Source organism: Lathyrus oleraceus, chromosome 4 (genome assembly GCF_024323335.1).
Source record: "Lathyrus oleraceus cultivar Zhongwan6 chromosome 4, CAAS_Psat_ZW6_1.0, whole genome shotgun sequence".
Classification (NCBI taxonomy): Eukaryota; Viridiplantae; Streptophyta; class Magnoliopsida; order Fabales; family Fabaceae; genus Lathyrus; species Lathyrus oleraceus.
The window spans coordinates 399,706,873-399,732,631 of record NC_066582.1 but is presented as its reverse complement, the minus strand read 5'-3'; the positions used below and the strand labels follow the sequence as shown (position 1 = coordinate 399,732,631).

The following is a 25,759-nucleotide window of genomic DNA, read 5'->3' as shown; positions in this document are numbered from 1 at the left end:
CAAAACTTGTTGAGCGTCTTTTAAAGAAGTCATGAAGACCCCATTCTTCTTAACAACATTATAATCGACAGAAAGAGCTTGTAATGGAGTTACCATAGCTTCGTCAACATTAATATATGAAAATGAAGAGAGATGACTGATAACACTAAAATTTACCGTATTTTCGACTCCGATTTCACATGCATTCTAGTTGTTTTATTATCATTTTGTTGTGTTATTGCTATGTTTTCCTTTGTTTTCAGGTTTTTACTTTAATCGGAGCCCCGATCGAGAAAAGGAGCGAAAAAGAACGAAAAACCCTAAAATTCAGCATTTTGTTCTTGTGGCCTACCCCATGGCTGGCGCCATAGCCCCTGCCATGACGTGTCCAAGCTCAACTTCCCTCAACTTCCACGTTCCCCAATACTTCCACTAAGGCGCCTCATTTTGTGCTTGTGGCGGGCGCCACAAGAGGAAAGTTTTTCCCTCCCATTTTCAAGTTGAAGGACGTCCTTGTCATTTCCATCTTTTTACTTGCTTATAAATAGAAACTCGAATTCACTTTTACAATCATCCAAACTTAGAGCAGAGGCAAACTCAGAGCAACTTTGTTTCACTTAGGCATATATTCAGTTTTATAAAGTGGTAATCGCTTCGCATTGGAGTGTTACCACAATTGTGTAATCAAGTCTGTGATAGAGTCTGTAGTCGAGTTTGGAGCACTTTGGAAGGAATTTAATCCTGCTGTCATTTTCATTTCCGCTTTGCAATTTATTCAACCATCCGATTGGAGCAGGTTTTTATTACTTCTCTTTATCTTATTTATTTTCCCGCACTCGCTTTCCTTTATTTATTTCCTCGCACTCGCTTTACTTTATTTATTTCCTCGCACTCGCTTTAAATTATTTATTTCCTCGCACTCGCTTTAAATTATTTACTTTCCGCACTCGCACTACTTTTATTTATTTTCCGCACTCACACTACTTTTATTTATTTTAATGCACTTTTACGTTACCATGTCTAGCTAAATTTATAAGGTTAGAATGTAAGGATCGTAATTGAACCAGTAATCCGTACAATTGTTCGTAGAAACACTTAAAGGGCTATTTTAACTTTCAACTTAAGTTTTCCCGCACTTCAATTTCGTTGGGTAAGATCGAAAGTTGTCCAACGTCTTTTTAAACTTAATTGTTTTTAACTATTTCAAAAACAGCGAAAGCGCTTTGTTTAGTTCATTAGGAGATTTTAACATTAAGAAGAAAAGAGATTTTAAAACTATTTTCGGACGCGTTTATAAGTTTAGAGTCTGGTTCGTAAGAACCTCTTTTGGTTAAGAAATCTAGGTTATAATACTTTTCAACTTAGTAAAGATACTATATTTCTTAAAAATAGGTTTACTAATCTAACGCAATGCGCGCCTTTTTATAAGTGACAATAAGAGGGTTTGATTAGAGAGTACAACTCGGTTCTGAATACGCGAAAGCGACAATTCTTGTTAAATTAGTTCTTTTCAAAGTAGGAAACACTGCCCATAAGTAGCTCTATTAGCAAGTACTTGGATTATTAATTAATTACGTGAATTACATTCGACCCTGTCTTTATTAATTATATTTTATTTCAATACTTTACTTTTCATTGCACACTCCAAAAAAACACCTATTTCGATTGCCTTTGATAAGCACCATAACAATAGATAACGATAGATTGACACTTGGTCTCTGTGGATTCGACAATCTTTTATATTACTCTGACGCGTTTGTATACTTGCGAAACACCGCATCAAGTTTTTGGCGCCGTTGTCGGGGACCAATTTCGTCAAATTTCATTTTCCTATTGTTATATCGTTTAGACTTAGGCTATTTCCCGCCGGTCAATGCGAAGAACTCGCAGCACCGGAAGTTTAAGCTTAGTATACCCTCTGGCGGAACCTGAACGTTACGCTCGCGCACGTTTATTCTTTCATAGAATTAAGAGAGCTATGGCCGAAGATCAAAACCGAAGACCTCTTAAGTATTTCGCTCAACCATCTAATGAAGAACCTAGTTCTAGTATAGTAAACCCAACCATCCCAGCTAATAATTTTGAACTTAAACCATCCCTGTTGCAACTAGTGCAACAGAGACAATTCGCAGGTCTCGCTACAGAGAACCCAAACAAACATTTAAAAAGATTTCTTCAATTAACAGACACTTTTAAAACCAATGGAGCTTCTCCTGAGGCAATACATTTAAGATTATTTCCTTTTTCCCTCATAGATAACGCCCTATCATGGTTAGATTCCCTTCCACCCAATTCCATTACGACTTGGGATAACCTTAGAAGAGTTTTTCTTGCTAGATATTTTTCCCCGAGTAAGACCGCCATTCTTCGAAACCATATAACTAGATTTACCCAAAACCAAGGAGAATCGTTGTTCGATGCTTGGGAGAGATATAAAGAGTTGTTACGAGCATGCCCACATCATGGTTTAGAAAATTGGTTAATCATTCAAACCTTCTATAATGGACTTCATTACAACATAAAGATGACCATCGACGCTGCCGCAGGCGCTGCTCTGATGAACAAACCTTATCCTGAAGCTAGTGCCCTCATCGAAGACATGGCTCAAAACCATCAATCATGGGGAATCGAACGAGCGACAGTTGAGAAGAAGGAAGCCCAAGGAGGAGTGCATGAACTAAGCTCTATAGACATGATGCAAGCTAAAATGGACGCATTATCCCTCAAAGTCGAGCATATGTGCATAAACCCGAATACTGTAGCCGCAGTTTCGTCGGATTGTGAGATATGTGGAACCAAAGGACACCAATCTGCAGAATGCAGTCTATTAAACGAAACCCACTCTGAGCAAGTAAACTACACCCAAGGGAACCCATATTCGAATACCTATAACCCTGGATGGAGGAATCACCCAAACTTTTCCTATAAAAAGAATAACCCTATTCAAAATAATGCACCCCCGAGACCTAGTTATCAAGCCCCAAGATCAAATCAACCTATGCAACATGTACCACCAAAGCCGAGCCTTGAGGAAATTATGGAAATTTTTATCACCGCTCAAACCCAACAAAACAAGGAGTTCATGAACCAAAACATTCATGTTAACAAATTGATTACTCAGTTAGGAACCAAGGTTGACCAAATAGTTACTCATACCAAGATGCTTGAAACCCAGATCTCTCAGGTAGCTTTAAACTAAGCCCCTCCGACTACTCCTGGAGGACAATTCCCTGGACAACCTCAATAAAATCCGAGAGGACAAGCCAATGCCATTACCCTACAAAGTGGGAACGCTTATGATGAGCCACCAAACCCTAGATTGAGTGAACCCAAAACTTCTAAGGAATGTACGAAACCCACGGACGAAGTAAAGGAACCAGAGGAACCTGAAAACCAGGAAGGTCGAGATAAAGGAGAAGAACCTAAAGATAAAACTTACGTACCACCCCCGCCATATAAACCACCTATACCATATCCGCAAAGACTCAAACAAACCCAGATCAATAAACAGTATCAAAAATTTATTAAAGTTATAGAAAAACTTCATGTAGAAATCCCTTTCACAGAAGCCATCACCCAGATACCTTCTTATGCAAAGTTTCTCAAAGACATCTTTAGCAACAAACGTAGACTTGACGATCCGAAGCCCTTGGAATGTAATGCTATTTCCGAGGAAGAATTAGCAAAGAAAGATAAAGATCCTGGAAAGTTCTCCATTCCTTGCCTTTTGGGTAATCATGTCATCGAAAAAGCTTTTATAGACTTAGGAGCTAGTGTGAGCCTAATGCCTTTAGCAGTTTGTGAGAGGTTAAACTTAGGAGAATTACAGCCCACTAAGATGTCACTTCAGTTAGCCGATAGATCTATTAAGTATCTGATAGGCATTTTAGAAGATGTTCCTGTTAGGATAGGTCAGTTATTTATCCCTACTGATTTTGTTGTCATGGACATCAAAGAGGACAATGATATACCAACCCTTCTAGGTAGACCATTCTTATCGACTGTAGGAGCCATAATAGATGTCAAGAAAGGAAAGTTGACATTTGAGATAGGTGACGAGAAAATAGAATTTATACTTTCGAAATTTCTTATGGCACCTGTGATGGGAGACTCGTGTTTTGCCTTAGATATCATTGATGAATGTGTTAGAGAATTAGAACAAAAAGAAATTATAAAAACAATTAAGTTACCATCAACTCTCATAAGTGAAGATGATGACTTTAAGAAACCCTACATCGATGATAACCTTTACGAATGTTTATCCCTTACCCCAGATCCTATGCCATGCCCTAAGAAGCCAACCTTAGAACTTAAGGGACTACCTAAGAACCTGAGATACGAGTTCCTCAATGAAAAGATGAATCGTCCAATTATAGTTAGTGCTACCTTGAGCCAAAAGGAAACAAACCAACTTTTAGACGTTTTACGAAGATATCCCTCAGCCTTAGGATATAATATCTCTGACCTGAAAGGTATAAGCCCATCCGTATGCATGCATCAGATTTCACTAGAAGAAGATTCAAAACCCTCCAGGGAACATCAGAGAAGAATAAACCCTATAATGAGTGATGTTGTTAAAAAGGAAGTTCTTAAGTTACTTGAGGCAGGTATAATCTACCAGATCTCGGATAGTAAGTGGGTGAGCCCTGTGCATGTAGTACCTAAAAAGGGAGGCATTACAGTCGTGCAAAACAATAAAGGTGAACATGTAGCAAAACATTTAGAAGGAGGATGGCGGATGTGTATAGATTATAGAAAATTAAATAAAGCAACTAGGAAGGATCATTTCCCTTTACCATTTATAGACTAGATGTTGGAGCGTCTAGCCAGACACTCTTACTTCTGCTATCTAGATGGATACTCTGGATTCTTCCAAATACCTATCCACCCCGAAGATCAAGAAAAAACTACCTTTACATGCCCTTATGGAACTTTTGCCTACAGACGAATGTCGTTCGGCCTCTGTAATGCCCTAACTACTTTACAGATTACCTAGACGGTATCATGGAAGTGTTTATGGATGATTTCTCGGTTTGCGGATTTAATTTCCATAATTGTCTTGTTAACCTTGAGAAAATCCTGGAAAGATGCGTGGAGGTGAACCTCGTGCTAAACTGGGAAAAATGTCATTTCATGGTAACCGAAGGAATAGTTTTAGGATATATAGTTTCTGAAAAAGGTATAGAGGTAGATAAAGCTAAAATAGAAGTTATAGAAAACCTAAAACCCCCAAAAACCATTAGAGAAGTCCGAAGCTTTCTTGGACACGCTGGATTCTACCGGCGTTTTATTAAGGACTTCTCCAAAATAACTAAACCTTTAACCGGACTTTTAATGAAAGATACTGAATTCATTTTCGATGAAAAATGTAATGACACATTTAATCTTTTAAAGCAAGCTTTGATCTCAGCACCCATTATGGAACCACCTGATTGGTCAGAACCTTTTGAGATAATATGCGATGCTAGTGATTATGCAGTTGGAGCCGTTCTAGGACAAAGGAAAGATAAAAAATTAAATGCCATTTATTATGCCAGTAGAACCCTAGATGCTGCCCAACTTAACTACGCAACAACTGAAAAAGAATTACTCGCTGTAGTTTTCGCTATAGACAAATTTAGATCCTATCTAGTAGGAGCAAAAATTATAGTTTACACCGATCATGCTGTCATTCGTTACCTATTAAGTAAAAAAGATGCTAAGCCCAGGTTACTCCGATGGATTCTATTACTACAAGAGTTTGATTTAGACATAAGAGATAAAAAAAGGCACTGAAAATGTAGTAGCCGATCACCTTTCTAGGCTAGAACATCTAAAACCAGAACTAGTACCCATAAATGATAATTTCGCCTATGATAGACTGATCGCTAGAGTAGAAACCATTGAAGATAATAACCTAGATCCTTATGAGCATTCCCAAAATTCCTTAGCAATAAGTAACGTACCCTGGTATGCAGATTTCGTTAATTACCTAGCTGCTGATATAGTACCCCCTGATCTTGACTACCACCGCAAGAAGAAATTCTTCCATGATGTGAGAAACTTCTATTGGGACGAACCGCTCCTTTTCAAAAGGGGTAAAGATGGCATTTTTCGCCGTTGCGTTCCAGAAGAAGAGGTAAATAGTATTATTGAGCATTGTCATCCTGCACCTTATGGTGGACATGCGAGCACCTCTAAGACATACGTCAAGATTCTTCAAGCTGGCCTATTCTGGCCTACCATGTGGCGTGATGTCTATGCTTGCATTGTCAAGTGTGATAGATGCCAACGCACTGGAAACATTTCAAGGCGTGATGAAATGCCTCTAAGAAACATTCACGAAGTAGAACTCTTTGACGTATGGGGTATAGATTTCATGGGACCTTTTCCACCATCCTTAGGGAATAGGTATATCTTAGTAGCTGTAGACTATGTGTCTAAGTGGATTGAAGCTATAGCTGCACCCACAAACGACACTAGGGTAGTAATCAAACTATTTAAAAACTATATATTCCCTAGATTTGGAACACCACGTTTAGTCATAAGCGATGGAGGATCACACTTTATATCGAGAATATTTGACAAACTTTTAAGAAAATATGGAGTTAGGCATAGAGTAGCAACACCATTCCACCCACAGACTAGTGCCAAGTAGAAGTATCTAATAGGGAGATAAAACAAATCCTAGAGAGAACTGTTTCTATTTCTAGGAGAGACTGGTCTCAGAAGCTTCAAGAAGCATTATGGGCCTATAGAACCACTTTCAAAACCCCTATAGGAACTACTCCTTATCAACTAGTCTATGGAAAATCATGTCACTTACCATTCGAATTAGAGCATAAGGCCTATTGGGCCATTAAAACTTTGAATTTAGACTACCTAGCCGCTGGAGAAAAGCGTACCCTAGTCATTCATAAACTAGAAGAACTTAGGCAATTTGCCTACGAGGATGCAAAAATATATAAAGAGAGGACAAAAGCCTATCACGATAAAAGAATAGTAAAGAAAAATTTGGATATAGGGATCCTGTTCTCCTTTTTAACTCTAGGTTACGACTCTTCCCTGGAAAGCTACGTTCAAGATGGACCGGTCCTTTCGAAGTATTCAAGATTCTGAGATCCGGAGCCGTAGAAATCAAGAACGAAACCTGTAGTCCATTCATTGTAAATGGACAAAGACTGAAGCTCTATGAAGGAGGAGACATTTCAGCATACTACTCAAGCCACACCCTGATTGATCAACCAATTCCTACTACTACAGGTGTATAAATTCTAATCGTCAAGCTATTGATGTTAAACAAGCGTTGCGTGGGAGGCAACCCATGGTTTTTCTTTCATTTTACTTTTTCGCATTTATTTATTTTTATTTTATTTTATCATATTTTGCATTGAAACTAAGATTTGAATGGTTTGTATTTTCAGGATCACTTTCTTAACTTTTACAGGATGCAGGATTTCGATGACAAGCATATGGCCTATATAGATAATGCTCAGAGGGAGCGCTACATCGCTTTGTATCAGCGCCCTATGGCACCCACACGTTATCCTGATCAGCACTGTATGGAGGCACTTGGTATCGAGTCGAGTATCCGATTCCTTGGGATGAGTTTGCTGATGACTTGAGTAACACATATAGGAACCTGACTTTGGAGTTCCTGAGTTCATTCGACTATGACCCATTTTTTGGACCAGATGGGTATGCTACTTTCAGGCTTTTCGAAGTTGAGTACTCCTTCAGCCAGAAAGAGTTCGGTGACTTATTGGGCTTCCAGACTACTCCTGATGCTATCCCGGAGACACCTATGGGATATTTCCCGGGTAAGGAGGGTGAGAAGTTTTGGAGTGATATCTTAGGTGGCGGAAGCCAGAATCCATTTATGCAGCTGTCTCATGTCATACATAACCCAACCTTCAGATACTTTCAGATGATATTAGCACATTCCTTCCTGGGAAGGCCGGATGCAGAGACACTACTGAGTGAAGAGGAGATCTTCCTATTATTTTGTGCATCCCAGTCTCGCCCAGTAGCATGTGGGAACTTTTTATTATACAGTCTCAGCGGTATCTCTAGATCTACCGAAGGAGTCATCCATGTGGGCGAAATCATCACGCAGATTGCTGTCGCTTTAGGTCTGTCTCGCAAGTTGTCACATCTCCGGATCTACTGTAGGTACACTACCATGGACATCGACTTCTGTTTGACCAGAGGATTGATGAGGAGAGCCTCTTTCCACCCATGTCAGTTCCGACTACTAGTCGACAACGAGGCTATCCATTATTTCACATTGCCAGATCCTATGATGACCAGTGTGCATGATCCAGCGAATTGGAGTTATGCTCTAGAGGGCCAAGGAGAGACCGTTGAGGAACCAAGATCACCAATTATTGCTGAATACACACCTACACCACCATCTCCCAGAATCACTGTTTTCTCTAATAATCTTTCATTGCAGACACCCGACATCCGCACTCAAATTGCTGAGTGTCGTAGAGAGATCACAGCGTTTAGACAAGAGGTGGCTGACCTCACTTTACAGATGGGAGTATCTGATCTCACCCATGCTACTGAAGCCGACTGTCTATATCAGGAGATCGCAGAGCTCAAGCAGGAGGTAGCCATGCTCCGTGATTCCTCTAAGGAAGATGACATCCCCACTATATGATCTCACCATTTCATCTTATTTTATCTCTTTTTTATATTTCTCGTATTTACATAACTCATCTTATATTATCGCATTTGGAATATTATATAAACTACATTTATACATTAGTATTTCTATTTTTATCTATATATGTTTTATGTTTATTTTATTTGCATTTTAATTTTTCAGTTATTTATTTATTTATATTTAATTTTTGTTTTTGTTTCAGTTTCATTTTTATTTTTTGTTGTTTTTACCTTTATAAAATTATGCAAGTCAAAGATACTAGGAAAATCACAAGACAAATGCTATCCGGACCCCTCAAATCCAAAAGACAAGAGAAGCCCAAGCCAAAGGACCAAAATCCGGCCCAACCAGATTTTGCCTTGTGGCGCCCGCCATAGACCCTGTGGCGCCCACCACAGCGTCTGTAAAAGGTCGGGGCAGAACCCCTTTCTTCACCATTTTTGCAACTTACAACCTTCCAAACCCATTTTTTCACCTTGGAAAAACATCCTTGAACCCACAAAAAGCTCATACTTTTCTAACCACCACACCACACAAATCATTGATCCAATTTCCATTTTCGATTTCATCCGTCGGATTTTGTAAAAATCCAACCTTTTCACAAACCACTTCATCTTCTTCATCACTTTTCAAGAGCTTTTCAAATGGAGTTTAACGGATTCATTCTTCGAGGAGGGAAACCGGGGGATAGACAAAGAAAAATTATCGAACGGTTGCAAAATCAGGAAATCCTCCCGACAAGGTATGTTGACGAAAACTGTCTCTACACTTTAGGTATCTATCATAGCATATTTCATTTATTAGATAATTTGGGTTTGCATAATTTATTTTCCAATAAAGAACCTACCTATGAGTGGTTGACAATTGAATTTTTGAGTTCCTTAATTTATATTTTCAACCCTAACACTGCTAGCACAGTTGGTACTGTTAAATTTAGAATGTTTGCTGTTGAATACCAATTCAATACCGACGAACTAGCCAGCTTGTTAGGAAACCCTCATGGGGACGGTGCTATTTGTGAGGCCCCTTTGGATTCCGAATGGTCTGTTGATGTATTTTCCTTCTGGGAGCGTTTATCAAACACTTCCATAAACTCTTTTGAAGGAGTTCTTGCCTCAACTATCCATAATTGAAATTCTAGTTATCAGACTTTGGATGTCACACTGGTTGTTATGACATCCAATTCTGCACAGACAGGGATTATGCAGAACTTAACAGTAAGTGCAGTAAATAACACAAGTAATTGTTCACCCAGTTCAGTCCAACATGACCTACATCTGGGGGCTACCAAGCCAGGGAGGAAATCCACTATTAGTAGTATCAATTCAAAGCTAAACTGACCCGTTTACAACTTATCACTTAATCCCTACCCAATGCAATTTCAATCTTAACCTAAGATCAGAGTTCCTACTCACTCCCCCTCAATCACCTCAGTGATTACTATCTTTAAACAATATTAAAGACAAGTTGAAGTCACACTTCAAACAACTCTTGATTGTGCTTCACAGCTTTAATCAAGATACACAACACTCACGCTTAAAAGCTTTGAGTGACACAACACTTACAACTCAATGAACACCCTATGCCAAAGCTATCATCTACTTGATAATGGCTTGGCTTACAAGATACGTCTAATACAAGACTCACAAAAATACAGCAGTGAAGTATGATGGACACACAAAATCTTCACGCCTCAAAATCCCTGAAACTGAATGAAGGAACGCCTTCCTTTTATATTGCAGTGTCCTGGGCTTTTGCACCTGTATTCTCCTGAATTTAAGGTCACGCGAGTTCCCATAAATTCAACATTTAGGTTACTAACAAATAGGCTATTTGTTAGGTTCATTGAATGTAGCTTGGTTGTTGATTTCCTGGTTTTTCTCTAAGCTGTTGACTTCCTGAAGAATAGCCTGAGAACAAGCTGAAACAGAAAACTGAACAACCTACAATATAGCATATGCTGTCAGGCATGAATGTCACGACATTCAGCTTGACATCAAGGTCCATATGCTGAGTCTGTTTTTCCAGAAAACAGACTGTACAATTTTGCTGACCTGTACATGATCAAAATGGCCATACTACAGTAACAACTTACATTAATAAATGTCAAAGTGTCCAACTTAACATTTACACATTTGGCCTTAAGTTAGTTCTGTTATTCTCTTGAAGAACAAACTAAGTTACATGCTGAAGTATAGCAGAACACCACTCTGTCTAATCTTCAGCAGCTGCTGTCAATGATGCTTGTCATAACATCCAGTTTGACATTCAGTCAGTAGGCCTTATGCCAGGTCTGGTCTTTCCTTGATAACCAGACTGGAAATAAATACTAAGTTCTAACAGAACACCTGCTGTTCTATTCCTTAGTATCTGTTGACAAGTATGAATGTCACAACATCCAGTTTGACATTCAATAAATCCTGTGTTAGCTAGTCCTGCAGTAACTACACTGTAGTCACACATACATGTCATGACATCAGTCAAGACATTAGTGACCATCTAGTGTTTTACCATATAATGCAGCCAATTAAACACCTACAAACTCCCCCTTTGGCAAATTTTTGGCTAAAACACTTTGATCCCCATAACAGAGTTCATAGCAGCGGAATCACACACCTAGCAGGAAATAATACTAGCTAATACACTCAGAGTGGCAGCACACTCACACACATGGAAGTTAAATAAAAACTTCACACACAATTGCTGCAGGGGAGGAATCTGTCGTCCTGAGAGTCTGTTGAAGAGACCCATGAGTGTCTGTTGTAGAGACACCCACTCTGTTTGTTCAGGGGTTACTCCCCCTTTTTGTCAAAAATGTTGCCAAAGCCAACAACATAACCAGAGAATAACGACAGAGTTACAGACTTGGTTTTACTTCATAGTTTCAACCAAGTTACCATCCACTTGATCTTGCTTCACAGCTTTGATCAAGTAATCACCCACTTTTGCTTTACAGTAGGTACCACCATATCAGATGCCATGATGTTGTTTCTGACATCCAGAACCACTCCTGCATGAGCAGCATCCTTGAACTCCTGCAGATACATTGGCCTTCTCACAGTAGGGTGTCTCCTTACCCTCTTGTATCCACCCTTGTTGCAGGTAGCATAGCTATGATCTGGTGACCAATCATAGCCTAGTACAAATTGTTTAATAGGCAGAGATATTAAACAATTTATCCCAAACGTCAGTGGTTGCTATAAGGTCTCAGAGAGACATATTCCCAGTTTGCTCCTTAAGTTTTCAAACTGAGTAGCATCCAGAGCCTTTGTAAATATGTCAGCCAGTTGAAGATCCGTGGCTACATGTTCCAAAGTGATCACCTTGTCTTCCACCAGATCTCTGATGAAGTGGTGCCTAATGTCAATATGTTTGGTCCTGCTGTGTTGGATGGGATTCTTGGAGATATTGATGGCACTGAGATTATCACAGAACAATGTCATGACATTTTGAGTGACATTGTACTCAGTGAGCATCTGTTTCATCCAAACCAGTTGGGAACAACTGCTTCCAGCTGCTATGTATTCAACCTCTGCAGTGGACAGAGAGACACAGTTCTGCTTCTTGCTGAACCAAGATATGAGGTTGTCTCCTAAGAAGAAGCATCCACCTGATGTGCTTTTTCTGTCATCAGCACTCCCAGCCCAGTCTGCATCACAATACCCAGATAGGACAGGCTCAGACCCATGTGAGTACAACATCCCATAGTCACATGTCCCATTGATGTACTTGAGAATCCGTTTGACTTGATTCAAGTGGATCCCCTTAGGCTCTGCTTGATATCTGGCACACACTCCAACTGCATAAGAAATGTCAGGTCTACTTGCAGTTAGGTACAGCAGACTACCTATCATGCTTCTATACAGGCATTGATCAACACTAGGCCCTCCATCATCTTTGGTCAACTTTAGATGAGTGGGAGCAGGAGTCCTCTTGTGCCTAGCATTATCCATACCAAACTTCTTAACTATGTTCTTGGCATACTTGCTTTGGGAGAGAAACATAGAGTCCTCCATTTGGTTAACTTGCATTCCAAGGAAATAGGTCAATTCTCCCACTAGACTCATTTCAAACTCAGACTGCATCTGGTGAACAAATTTTTGTACCATTTGTTCTGACATTCCACCAAAGACTATATCATCAACATAGATTTGAGCTATCACGATTTTGCCTTCTTCATCCTTCACAAACAGGGTTTTATCTATGCCACCCTTTCTGTATCCATTTGAGGTCAGAAATTCGGTTAACCTTTCATACCATGCTCTAGGTGCTTGTTTCAACCCATACAAGGCTTTCCTCAACTTGTATACATGCTCAGGTTGGTTAGGATCACAGAACCCTTCAGGTTGTTCCACATGGACTTCCTCATTCAGGTAGCCATTCAAGAATGCACTCTTCATATCCATTTGGAATAGCTTAAACTTCAGGATGCATGCTACCCCCAACAGCAATCTGATGGACTCAAGCCTAGCCACAGGAGCAAATGTCTCATCAAAATCTACCCCTTCAACTTGAGTGTATCCTTGAGCTACTAGTCTTGCTTTATTCCTAGTAATTACTCCTTTCTCATCAGATTTGTTTTTGTAGATCCACTTGGTACCAATGATGTTGGTCCCTTCAGGTCTTGGAACTAGCTCCCAAACTTCATTCCTTTTGAACTGCTCAAGTTCCTCTTGCATGGCAGTGATCCAGTATTCATCAGTCAGGGCTTCCTTCACATTTTTTGGTTCAACCTTGGATACAAAGCAGGAATTTGAGTTTATTCCTCTTGACCTGGTAGTTACACCACTGGTGGGATCCCCTATGATAAGATCCTTAGGGTGGTCTTTCTGAATTCTGATAGATGGCACTTTGGTGGTTGCCTCTATTTCACATTCAGGAGGAGGTTCCTGTACTTCTTCAGACTTGACTGGACTGTCAGTTGAACTGTCAAGGAATGTTTCAACATCCTCTATGACATCGGTTCCTTCCTCTTTATCGTCCACAATGACATTTATGGATTCCATCAGGACATTGGTCCTGTAGTTGAACACTCTGTAGGCTCTGCTGTTTGTGGAGTATCCCAAAAATATACCTTCATCACTTTTGGGATCTAGCTTCCTTCTCTGTTCACGATCTGTGAGAATGTAGCATTTACTTCCAAAGATATGAAAGTACTTCACAGTGGGTTTTCTGCCTTTCCATATTTCATATAGAGTGGAGGAGGTTCCTTTTCTCAAGGTGACTCTGTTGTGAACATAGCATGCGGTGTTCATTGCTTCAGCCCAGAAGTGCATGGGGAGCTTCTTTGCATGAATCATTGCTCTGGCAGATTCTTGAATAGTTCTATTTTTTCTTTCAACTATTCCATTCTGCCGAGGAGTTATAGGTGAGGAGAACTCATGACTTATTCCTTCAGACGAGCAAAACTCATCAAACTTGGAATTCTTGAACTCCGTACCATGATCACTTCTAATCCGGACCACACAACTGTCCTTTTCCCTTTGAAGTCTTATGCACAGGTCTTTGAAGACATCAAATGTATCTGACTTCTCCCTGATGAAGCTTATCCACGTGTATCTGGAATGGTCATCCACCACCACGTATGCATATTTCTTCCCACCAAGACTTTCAAACTACATAGGTCCCATTAGGTCCATGTGCAACAGTTCCAGAACTCTGGAGGTTGTGGGATGTCCCAGCTTTGGATGTGACATCTTGGTTTGCTTGCCCACTTGGCATTCTCCACAGACTCTTCCTTCATCAATCAGGAGCTTTGGAATTCCTCTGACAGCTTCCTTGGATATTATCTTCTTCATTCCCCGTAAGTGGAGATGTCCAAGACGTCTATGCCACAGCTTCACCTCTTGTTCTTCCTTGGTTGAGGAGCACATGGTGGAAAAGTTAGAGACTTGAGGTTCCCACAGATAACAGTTATCTTTGGACCTGGTTCCTCTCATAGCTTCCTGATTGTCACCATTTGTCACAATGCATAGCTCCTTAGTAAACTGAACATGGAACCCTTGATCACACAGCTGGCTTATGCTGATGAGGTTTGCAGTTAGTCCTCTTACTAACAGCACATTATTCAGTTTTGGAACTCCAGAGCAATCCAGCTTACCTACACCTTTTATTTTTCCTTTGGCACCATCACCAAAGGTCACATAGCTGGTAGTGTGAGGTTGAATATCTACCAGTAGATTTTCCATACCAGTCATATGTCTTGAGCATCCACTGTCAAAGTACCAGTCTTCTCTGGAAGAAGCCCTTAGAGCAGTTTGTGCTATCCTAGCATACCATTGTTGCTTCTTGATGGGAACATAACGCTTATATGGTTTATGCTTAGGCCTGACATGCGAGACTTGGTTAGGGAAACCATGAATCCAGTAGCAGAAGGCTTTTATATGACCAAGTCTACCACAGTGGTGACACCTCCACTTCTGGTATTTCCTCTTCTGATGATCATTCATCCTAGTTCCTCGATGTTGAGACATTGGCTTTGACTTCCGCTTGAACTTCTGAACTTTAGCCTTTGGGCGTTCGTGTTCAGCTGAGGATCTTTTCCCAAATCCTAGGCCAGATTTGGTTCCAGACTGCTGTCCCACCTTTAGAATCTCTTCCAAGGTGTCAGTTCCCTTATTCATCATTCTGATGGATTTAGTCATCTCACCATTTAGACCCTTTATGACAGACAGTTGCATCTGTCTCTCATCTTCCAGTTCCTTGATGAGTTTCTTTTGCTTTTCTCCTTGTGCACGCACTTCTGCACTGGTGGAACACAGCTTCTTATAGGCTGCAGCAAGTTCATCAAAGGTCAGTTCATCTGCACTTGAGTCATCTTCAGAGGCACAAACACTGGTTAGTGCAGTGACATGTTTGGCTGATTCTCCTTCAGATTCACTTTCAGAGTCTCCTTCAGACCATGTGATAGCTAACCCCTTATTTTGCAATTTGAGGTAAGTAGGGCATTCAGCTCTGACGTGTCCATACCCTTCACAACCATGACACTGGATTCCCTTGCCGTGGTTGAACTTCTCATCAGAAGTTGATCTTTTCTTAATGTCAGACTGGATGTTCTTGACATTGGGTCTACCTCTTTGATCAATCTTCTTCACGAACTTGTTGAACTGTCTCCCAAGCATGGCTAAGGCTTCTGATATACTTTCATCACCTCCAGTATATCCTGCTTCTGACTCCTCTTCAGCATTAGATACAAAAGCTATGCTTTTGTTCTTCTTCTCAGCATACTCACCCAAGCCCATTTCAAAGGTTTGGAGGGAACCAATGAGTTCATCTACCTTCATGTTGCAGATGTCCTGCGCCTCCTCTATGGCTGTGACCTTCATAGCAAATCTCTTAGGCAAGGACCTGAGAATCTTTCTTACAAGTTTCTCTTCAGCCATTTTCTCACCTAGTCCACCAGAGGTGTTTGCAATTTCAAGAATATTCATGTGAAAGTCATGAATAGTCTCATCCTCTTTCATCCTCAGATTTTCAAACTTGGTGGTCAGCATCTGAAGTTTGGACATCTTCACCTTGGACGTACCTTCATGAGTTACCTTGAGGGTATCCCAAACTTCCTTAGCTAGTTCACAGTGGTGTACCAGCCTGAAGATGTTCTTGCTGATTCCATTGAACAATGCATTCAAGGCCTTGGAATTTCCAAGAGCTAATGCCTCTTGCTCCTTGTCCCACTCTTCTTTAGGAATCTGCACACTGACTCCATCTTCACCTGTCCTCATTGGATGTTCCCATCCTTTGTTGACAGCTCTCCAGACTTTGCTGTCTAGAGACCTTAAGAAGGCTATCATACGAGGCTTCCAGTCATCATAATTAGATCCATCCAACATGGGTGGTCTGTTTGAGTGTCCTAAATCCTTGTCCATGGTACTAGAAAGTAACTTCCCTAGATCTCACCCAGAAATTCACAGGCTGGGTGCCTGCTCTGATACCAATTGAAATTCTAGTTATCAGACTTTGGATGTCACACTGGTTGTTATGACATCCAATTCTGCACAGACAGGGATTATGCAGAACTTAACAGTAAGTGCAGTAAATAACACAAGTAATTATTCACCCAGTTCAGTCCAACATGACCTACATCTGGGGGCTACCAAGCCAGGGAGGAAATCCACTATTAGTAGTATCAATTCAAAGCTAAACTCACCCGTTTACAACTTATCACTTAATCCCTACCCAATGCAATTTCAATCTTAACCTAAGATCAGAGTTCCTACTCACTCCCCCTCAATCACCTCAGTGATTACTATCTTTAAACAATATTAAAGACAAGTTGAAGTCACACTTCAAACAACTCTTGATTGTGCTTCACAGCTTTAATCAAGATACACAACACTCACGCTTAAAAGCTTTGAGTGACACAACACTTACAACTCAATGAACACCCTATGCCAAAGCTATCATCTACTTGATAATGGCTTGGCTTACAAGATACGTCTAATACAAGACTCACAAAAATACAGCAGTGAAGTATGATGGACACACAAAATCTTCACGCCTCAAAATCCCTGAAACTGAATGAAGGAACGCCTTCCTTTTATATTGCAGTGTCCTGGGCTTTTGCACCTGTATTCTCCTGAATTTAAGGTCACGCGAGTTCCCATAAATTCAACATTTAGGTTACTAACAAATAGGCTATTTGTTAGGTTCATTGAATGTAGCTTGGTTGTTGATTTCCTGGTTTTTCTCTAAGCTGTTGACTTCCTGAAGAATAGCCTGAGAACAAGCTGAAACAGAAAACTGAACAACCTACAATATAGCATATGCTGTCAGGCATGAATGTCACGACATTCAGCTTGACATCAAGGTTCATATGCTGAGTGTGTTTTTCCAGAAAACAGACTGTACAATTTTGCTGACCTGTACATGATCAAAATGACCATACTACATGCAAGAATCGCAGCAGCGGACAGACATGTCCTATGACACTGTTTTACAGTCTTTGCTTACGGTTACCAATACACAAGCCCGTCAGCAACAACACCACCAGCAACACATTGCTCTCATAGAAAACACTCAGGGTACCATTATAGGTAACCTTTGAGAGGTGAGGGCCGCTCAGGATGCCCTGATGGCGAGGATGGTTCAGAGAGATCGTCGTCGTACCCGATCCCGTTGTCCACCTCAGGATGGCGAGGGCACTAGTGGTCAGCAATAGGTTGTCAGGTAACTCTTCCCTTATCTTATTTCGAAACATTGGGGACAATGTTCGATTTAAGTGTGGGAGGAGACTCTATTGTCTTTTCTTTATTGCTTTTCTCGTTTTTCCTTTATCGCCTTTTCTTTACTGTTTTTAGATAGTTTATTTATTGTTATTTCCTTTTAGTTGTTTATTTTACTTTTTAGTATAATGCATGAGTTTGACGAGTCACCAAATATAGTATATCTTTAGTACAATCCTACCTCCCCATACCTTTAGCCCCACAGAATTGTTTTGTTGCAAAAGAAGATAGTGTTATTCAAAAAGTTTTCAGGTTTTAAAGACATGTTTTGAGTAAGGATGCGGTGACTTGGGAGAAATTTGCGAAACATCAGTATCTGTTTTAGCACCATAGACTTCGTAAATATAGGAACCACTCCCGAAACCCCATATACCACGGCCTTAATCATCATTTCCGTATAAGTCCTCAGTAGTTTATCTCAGCAGTCAGCTTCGGCCTACGCATCCTCTACGTAGGGGACCGATGCAAATAAGTGAATGATCCAGAAAAACAAAAAAATAAAAGAAAGCAAAAAGGCAACTCCGGTATAGGTGACCCTCACAAAGTCATTTAAACCAAAGAATTGTAAAAATTTGCTAGAAAAAGAAAAAGAAAAAGAAAAAGAAAAACTTACCCACTGTTAGTTGGTTCAGAGGTATCTGGCACTGAACTCGGTAGGGAGGATTATGATCTGATCCCCCACAACTACAGTTGGGTCCAATAAAAGGGTTTACACATATTTATGTGCCAGAAAACCCATGCTCAAATCATAATCACTAACAGGTCACTCTACTATGAAGCATGTACGGATAACAGGCTTAATGTGATTGCGCCTGAATGAAAAGGACACAAAAGAGATGAAGAGGCAGGCCTAGGTATTGTGGGATAATATGGGTTGGTTAATATAGGAATGAAGTTTATGTCCGTATTTACGGATTAGTGTCATCATGATACCCTTAGTTTACTCAGTTAGTACCTATCACTGCATCCCGACTTGAACTTAGAATTTTTGCCTAAAACACTCGTTTACACAAATTTTCTTTTATGAGCTTTTTAATGTTTTGCTTGAGGACAAGCAAAGGTTTAAGTGTGGGAGAGTTTGATAACACTAAAATTTACCGTATTTTCGACTCCGATTTCACATGCATTCTAGTTGTTTTATTATCATTTTGTTGTGTTATTGCTATATTTTCCTTTGTTTTCAGGTTTTTACTTTAATCGGAGCCCCGATCGAGAAAAGGAGCGAAAAAGAGCCAAAAACCCTAAAATTCAGCATTTTGTTCTTGTGGCCTACCCGATGGTTGGCACCATAGACCCTGCCACGACGTGTCCAAGCTCAACTTCCCTCAACTTCCATGTTCCCCACTACTTCCACTAAGGCGCCTCATTTTGTGCTTGTGGCGGGCGCCATGGCCTTGTGGCGGGCGCCACAAGAGGAAAGTTTTTCCCTCCCATTTTCAAGTTGAAGGGCGTCCTTGTCATTTCCATCTTTTTACTTGCTTCTAAATAGAAACTCGAATTCACTTTTGCAATCATCCAAACTTAGAGCAGAGGCAAACTCAGAGCAGCTTTGTTTCAGTTAGGCATATATTCAGTTTTATAAAGTGGTAATCGCTTCGCATTGGAGTGTTACCATAATTGTGTAATCAAGTCTGTGATAGAGTCTGTAATCGAGTTTGGAGAACTTTGGAAGGAAGTTAATCCTGTCGCCATTTTCATTTTTGCTTTGCAATTTATTCAACCCTCCGATTGGAGCACGTTTTTATTACTTGTCTTTATCTTATTTATTTTCCCGCACTCGCTTTACTTGATTTATTTCCTCGCACTCGCTTTACTTTATTTATTTCCTCGCACTCGCTTTAAATTATTTATTTCCTCGCACTCGCTTTAAATTATTTACTTTCCGCACTCGCACTACTTTTATTTATTTTCCGCACTCGCACTACTTTTATTTATTTTAATGCACTTTTACTTTACCATGTCTAGCTAAATTTATAAGGTTAGAATGTAAGGATCGTAATTGAACCAGTAATCCGTACAATTGTTCGTAGAAACACTTAAAGGGCTATTTTAACTTTCAACTTAAGTTTTCCCGCACTTCAATTCCGTTGGGTATGATCGAAAGCCGTCCAACGTCTTTTTAAACTTAATTGTTTTTAACTATTTCAAAAACAGCGAAAGCGCTCTGTTTAGTTCATTAGGAGATTTTAACATTAAGAAGAAAAGAGATTTTAAAACTATTTTCGGACGCGTTTATAAGTTTAGAGTCTGGTTCGTAAGAACCTCTTTTGGTTAACAAATCCAGGTTATAATACTTTTCAACTTAGTCAAGATACTATATTTCTTAAAAATAGGTTTACTACTCTAACGCAATGCGTGCCTTTTTATAAGTGACAATAAGAAGGTTTGATTAGGGAGTATAACTCGGTTCTGAATATGCGAAAGCGACAGTTCCTGTTAAATTAGTTCTTTTCAAAGTAGGAAACACTGCCCATAAGTAGCTCTATTAGCAAGTACTTGGATTATTAATTAATTACGTGAATTACATTCGACCCTATCTTTATTAATTATATTTTATTTCAATACTTTACTTTTCATTGCACACTCCAGAAAAACATCTATTTCGATTGCCTTTGATAAGCACCATAACAATAGATAACGATAGATTGACACTTGGTCTCTGTGGATTCGACAATGTTTTATATTACTCTGACGCGTTCGTATACTTGCGAAACACCACATCAATGACTCACCAACATGGCCTGCTCGCCACCCCCAATAACTAACTTTCCATTCTTCACGAACTTCAACTTATGATGGAGATTGGACATCACTGCCCTAACTTCATGAATCCATGGATGACCTAGGAGACAACTATAGGCGGGATGGATATCCATCACTTGAAACGTAATCTGAAATAAGCACGTACCTATCTCCATTGGGAGATCAACCTCTCCAATCATAGTCTTCTTCGAGGCATCAAAGGCATTCATAATAACCCATTAAACCTCATCAGAGAACCTTAATAAGAGAGCTTGGATATAGTAGACTTTTGCATAACATTCAGCGAAGAGTCGTGTCAACCAACACATTGGATAAAGCATCTTTTTGATAATTCATAGAAATGTGCAGAGCCAAATTATGGTTCCTCCCCTACTCTAGAAATTCTTCATCACTAACGCTTAGATTGTTACATGCAATAATGTTGCCCACAATTCCGTCAAACTGACAAATTGTTACATCATGGTCCACATAGCCTTGCTCCAAGACCTTCTGCAAAGCCTCTCCATGAGCTTATGAATTCATCAATAAAGACATGATAGATATTTTGGACGAGGTATATAATAACTAACCCACCATATTGAATTCACTTCTCTTAATCAACTTCAGCATTTTATCTTGATCAGACTTTTGGTTCACACTGCTGAACTGGCCATACTGCATAACAGGAGTTTCCACATGAGTTTGCTTACCCACCTATGCATCTTCAATTCTTCTAGGAGTCGCATAAGAAATTTTTTGACCACTTCAGGTCACACCACTTACATCAGCAATGTTCACAACAATAGAGAAGGAAGGAATATGGACTTCTTTTCCATCTTCCAACATGGTAGCATTGTTTAATGTGATCTCATGATTAAGTCATACTTGATACATTAAACGGACCAGCTATTCTAGGGACTTTATTAAACAACCATAATAAAGAAAAAGCCTTTTATTATTAATAAATAATTCGATACAAGTACCAAAATTATTGGCCTCTAGGGCTTACACCAACAATCTCCCACTAGCACTAGAGCCAGTCAGGCATACCCCTAATGCCCATAGATCTAGTATGACCATCATGCTTCTGCTGGGCAAGAGGCTTTGTCAGTGGGTAAGCAATATTGTCAAGTGCAGGTACTCTGCATATTTTCACATCTCCTCTATCTATTATCTCTTGAATGAGCTGATAACGCCTAAGTATGTGTTTGGATCGTTGGAGAGATCTAGGCTCCTTGGCTTGTGTAATACCCCAAAATTCACCCTTCATTTTTCCTAGAAGCATGGGATTATGTTTTACTCCTCATTCATGCATTCATTTTTAGGTACTTTTACATTTCATATTGCATTTCATCATGTCAATCAGAATTAGATCCAAGAAGCTTGAATATCATCCAAGACACTTTGTGGGTTCTATCGGGGCGATCAGTCAACACAAGGGAATGACTTGAGTTACTTCCAACATGTTCAAATAGGGTCTATGCATCATTCAAAACGCTAATCTCGAAGGAGCAAAAGTCTGTGCCTGAGCTGTCATGCTCGCTAGGCGAGCAACATGGTTCGCTTAGCGAATCTGAACTGTCACGCTCGCTAGGCGAGCAAATCCTTCGCTAGGCGAGGCGCACGCGTTTTAAAATATAACAGAAAATCCTGGACTTGGACCTCTCTCATTTGAGTCCACAAAGCCACAAAAATCAGGTTATAAATTTAGTGAAAAACCCTGAGAAGAAGGAATAGAATTCAGAGTAGCCTTCAGACACTGAAGAGAAAAATTCACTCGGACTCTGAGACTTTTCACTCTGACTCACACACTTCTCACACAAACCCTAACATTGCTCTGCAAACCCAACAGGGGCAATTCAATTTCATTCGATCTCTCCAATCAGGTTTGCCTTATTCCCATTATTTTATGCTTTCAATTTGAAATTTCTAAATGTATGAGGTATTATGGTGAATTTGGAAGAGTGGGTATCGTTCGGTTTTTCCCACGGGTAGATATACATGAATGTGTAAAACAACACCTTGAATGTTTAATCGTTTAATTTCTGAAATGTGTGCCATAGGGTTTGGGGTTTCTGAAACCGCACTGTTATCAAAGAAGAACCTAGAACCCGCAGGCAGTCGCTAGCCCCTCGCTAAGCGAATATGTAACGAAGCTTCGCTAGAACCTCGCTAAGCGAAGCAGCAGCGAGCGTGACAAAAGTTTTTTTTTGTGCTCTTTAATCTGTCTGGTGATTGTTATGACATGCTTTCTCTTGCCTCCGTGCACTGTTTACCTAACGTTTTGTTGTCATGTTTCCTTTGTTTGGTGCAACTCTTGATTGCACCCCGTCTTGTTATTCTAACCTGTTTGTTGAGTTTTTGTGAGGGCTCACATGACTCTTGAAGAGATAGCTTGCTTGGCATTCAACTTTATTTGTGGGATACCACTTGGAGATTTATTCCGATTACCTGTACTGACTTGCCTTTTTTGATGGTGCCAACTTGAGAGATCTTCGGGTTTCTTATTTCTTTAGTTGTTGTTACTTCGGATTTTTATCCGTGTGGTAGATCCCTTGATCCCTTTATCTTACCCGCAATTTTACCGCTTTCTTAGTTGGAAGACCTCGATAGGAGGCAATGTTTTTGTGTGTTTACTTTTGTACCCAAAGACCTCCAAGGGGAGGCACCAGTGCTAAAGACCTCCATAAAGAGGCAATCGACGGATAAAAGGGATTAGTAGTCAATCCCCTGTTATTCAGTGTGTCGTTCTTTATGCTCGCATTACATGTCGATGCTTCAGAACAAAAGCCCAAGATCTTTTGTCCGGTCAGTCAGTGGAGAGGGTTCCACCTTTCTGAATCCCCACTTTTTGTCATGAGCTCACCCTGTCCAGGGTTAAGAGCTATGAGTTCTTATCCTCATTACCCTTTTGATCTGCTCACCCTAACGTTCAGTGTCAGTGGTTAAGAGCCTATTTGATTACCTTTCCATGGCTTGTTTGTCGAGGTTGATATGACCCCTCTTGACTAAAGCCCTTCCCATGTATGTTTGAGCCCCCTTTGTTGGCTGTTTACTTTATGCATGTTTGTTTCGTATGGTGTGATCGTCTCCCCATAGGATTGCTAGGCTTCGCATAGTCTCTCGTTTGCATGTCAATTAAGGTAGCACTGTTCCTTCGTCTAGGACTTCTTTTTTGCATGAGCATTCCTAAAACACAACAAACTCATTGATTTTTCTTCTCCTAAGAACACGTTAGCTCCTTCTACTACAGGCGAGTAAGTCTCCAAAGGTTGAGCATCCGGTAGATTGCGTAGTAACATCGTTCATCCAAAAAACACAACCCTTAACCCCTAGGTAGCCGAACTACGGCTTGCTCTGATTCTCATTCTAGAAGAGATACGTAGGCATAAAATGTGATGTCTTAGCGAGCACACTCCTCTTTAACCCATAGGTAGCCGAGCTACGAAGACTCTGATTCTCGTGTTCAGACGAGATACGTGTGCAGTGGATGCGACACCCGTGCGAGTCATTTTCTTTTGACCCCTCTTTTAGTAAATAGTACATTAGATAAACCCACACCCTTTAGACGAGAACAACAGGAGTGGATCCCGTAGAGTACTACGGATGCGTAGGGGTGCTAATACCTTCCCTTCGCATAATCGACTCCCGAACCCAAGATTTTGTTGCGAGACCTTGTCTTTTCCTTTCCTTTTTCAAGGTTTACTTCGAGCGTTTCCTTCCCTCCTTTGGGATAAATAACGCACGGTGGCGACTCTTTTGTCATTGCTTTTTTCGCCGGTTGTTTTTTCGCATTCCCCTTTTTAGGTTGTGATAGCTGGCGACTCTGCTGGGGACTAAATCAGAATCTCTGGTTTCCCTAAGCGAGTCCCTCCTAGCTTTTGTAGGTTTCTTGTCGGTTGGATGTTTATTTCTTTCGTACAATTATTTATTTACCTGCTTTACCTTATTGCATTCATGTACATATGTCAGCTGTATCTGTGGGCTCTGTGGTTTGTTTGTTTGTTGGGGTGGGATGTTCTATGAGAGATAATCCCACTACCCAGGCTTGAGCGTACACACAGGTTTTAGAGTGGATAGTCATGAGGCTTGCGTGGCATGTTGCTACGTTAAGTCGTTCCTGAAGACCCACATCCAGACGAGGTTTCTGTTGGATATATTTTGTCCTATGGGTGTTCCATAACGACATATGTTCTTTTAGAAATCGTCGACTCTGGTGACCATTTCTCGAGGACTCAGTCGAGGCCTCTCCTCCGAGACGCGTTTATGTTAGCTCTGGTGGGCGCATTCTCGTTGATCAATCCGAGGACCCCGAGACTGGGAACTTGCTTTAGGATATCCTGTTGAGGGGAGTCAGTGGAGGTCTTTTATCCCGTAATAATGCAAAACCTTCAGTGGTAAACGTATTATTCTCGACTGAAGGGCTGAAACTGACAAACTTCTGTTCTTAGAACCTACCGGTGAGGGGCAGGCTAAATTCAGGAAACCTTAACCTTCAACTGACCCAGTTTTCTGGAGCAGACTTGATCTTGTATTATATTCTTCAGTGGGTTTCTCTTCAGACAGTGCAACCTGACAGATGTTCAAGCAGATACAGCAGTCCTGATTCCCATGTCACTGCATTGCATCACATCATTTTGCATTCATATCATTTAACACAAGTTTATCTATTTCTAGGGGTTTACATCTTCTTCTTGATTCCGGTCGGGGTCCTCTGGTCTTTCCGAGATGGATATTGGTTGAAAAAGACATGTCGCCTACAAATTTCCTGTGGTTTGTTTGGATCCCATTCAACAGCTGATGAAGTTAATGGATCATGATTCTCTAGAAGGATTCCGGAAGGATTACGGATTGATTCTAAGCTTCGTTACGGCTCTCTCTAAAGATCAACATGATGCTCTCTTTACATTGTTGCAGTTCTATGACCCTCCATTGAGGTGTTTCACATTCCCAGATTATATTTTGGTCCCTACTTTGGAGGAGGTTGCCAGTTTTCTCAGTGTTCCTATCAAGCCGCAATTGCTATTTTACAGTTCTGAGTCTCTTCCCGATCTCAGCATGGTTGCTTCAGCCACATATCTGGGGAAGTCGGCCTTGCAGTCTAATATGTGTCAGAAAGGAGGAGTCAGTGGTTTTCATTTGAGTTTCCTAGTGGGAGAAGCTAAGA

At 40.4% G+C, this 25,759-nt stretch overlaps 1 non-coding gene across 1 annotated transcript; it reads right to left on the bottom strand.

Moving 5' to 3' along the window:
• Nucleotides 1-2,341: 2,341 nt before the first annotated feature.
• On the bottom strand, nucleotides 2,342-2,448 carry LOC127077769 (small nucleolar RNA R71). Its single transcript, XR_007787543.1, has one exon. It is a non-coding gene; the product is annotated as a small nucleolar RNA R71 (small nucleolar RNA).
• Nucleotides 2,449-25,759: the final 23,311 nt, after the last annotated feature.